The sequence below is a fragment of the Dendrobium catenatum genome, unplaced genomic scaffold (assembly GCF_001605985.2).
Source record: "Dendrobium catenatum unplaced genomic scaffold, ASM160598v2 fragScaff_scaffold_586, whole genome shotgun sequence".
NCBI lineage: Eukaryota > Viridiplantae > Streptophyta > Magnoliopsida > Asparagales > Orchidaceae > Dendrobium > Dendrobium catenatum.
The window spans coordinates 983,933-985,671 of record NW_021319048.1 but is presented as its reverse complement, the minus strand read 5'-3'; positions in this window follow the sequence as shown (position 1 = coordinate 985,671).

Genomic DNA, 1,739 nt, shown 5'->3' with positions numbered 1-1,739 from the left:
CAAATGAGTCCAAATCAAGGACCCGAAGCGCTGTTGGAAAGTTCATATCACAATTTGAGTTATCAAATGATCTCCTATTTTAACGAGCTTATAGTTTAATCGAACGGCTCGACGAGATGAATCCAACGAGCCCAAGATCGCCGAATTCCGACATCATTAAGACCTTCAAATGTTTGATGAACGGTGCATGATCAAGGGATTCAATATGAACCGTTGGTTCGACCATTCCCTATTTGCCCCTGATCTCACACCTATTTAAAAGCTATGTTGCTCCAAAAAATCTATAAATAGACCCTTCATTTCTCATGAAAGGGGACCCCAAGCAAGAAGAAGAAGAGAAGAAGAAAAGAGAAGGAGAGGAGAGAATAGCTCCTCCTCGACCACCGCCGGAGTTCTTCCCGTCGTCAGAACGACACCAGAATCAGTCGAACGCCCGAGTGACGCCGGAACTCTGATCGACTTTGTAACTGAATTTCAATACATAAGAAACTCATTGTAATCTGATCATCCTAACTTGTTGGAAGATACACTAGTGGAACTTTTCAACTAAGCGTGGCCCCGTGATTTTTTCCCTTTTTTTGGATTTTCCACATAAAAATCCTGGTGTTCTTTTATCTTATGTTTGTGTGTGCTAGATATTCGTACAACTCTCAGACGAAAATTTTCTAACTCTACCGCCACGTATATTCTAGTCCACAACAATATACATATAATTTTATATCATATTTTTTACATATCTAACATTCAAATTTTTAATATTTCATGTATATACCCCATAAATAAAAAATAGGTGTAAGGATTGAAATATTAAAGTTTATAAGGTGGTAAGAAAGAAATATATTAGTGACATATTTGATATCGATGTTGTCTATAGGTGGTAGTCTGGTAGGGGTGAAATATTAAAATATTAGGTGTTAAATATGTAAATAATATGATATAAAGTGATATGCATGTAAATCTTTCAAACAAAAATCCTGGTAAATTTTGTTTAGTAACCACCTTTTGGTCTAGAGGGAAAAAGATTGGGTTGATGAGTTAAATAAATTTTAAATTTATATTGAGGAAAGTATATTGTGGATAATCAATTAATTATTGTATTATTGTCATTTTTAAGTAAATTAAATAAAATTATATTCCTTCTATAAACTTTTTGAAGAGTTGTCTCCACCTATTTCTTCATCATATCACTTATCACTTAGTTTTCGTTTGAGATAGCTTTTAAACACTACTTTTAAAGACGTTTTTGTACTAATTTTTTTTAGCAAATAATAAGAAAGCTGTCCCAAATAAAGTTTAAGGCTTCGTTTGGAGCGGCTTTTTTACTGCTTCATAAAGTAGCTTTTTAGTACAAAAATTAAAATTTTTATACTAGAAAGCTGCTTTAAGAAGAAGTGAGAAAGCATTCCCAAACGAAGCCTAAATTGACGTCTAGGTCATTAGAAAAGAAGGATCTTCTAATGTTTGAATATTTGTCACCACTAGGAGTCTAGATCATGTCATACTCAAACTTATTGAGTTTCTAGCAATAAGACTCTCTCTCTCTTTCTCTACTAATTATGAGGTTGAGGACATCAAATTTGATGTTGACAAAGGCTTGGTTTGAGACAACTTTTTTATTTCTTTATTTTTTAGGTCATAACATAATATTTAATTAAACATTAATTTTTCGTTACTTTAAAAATTTTGTACTTTAAATTTGCTTTCTAGAACAGCTTAAAAAAATTACTTTCCCTATAATA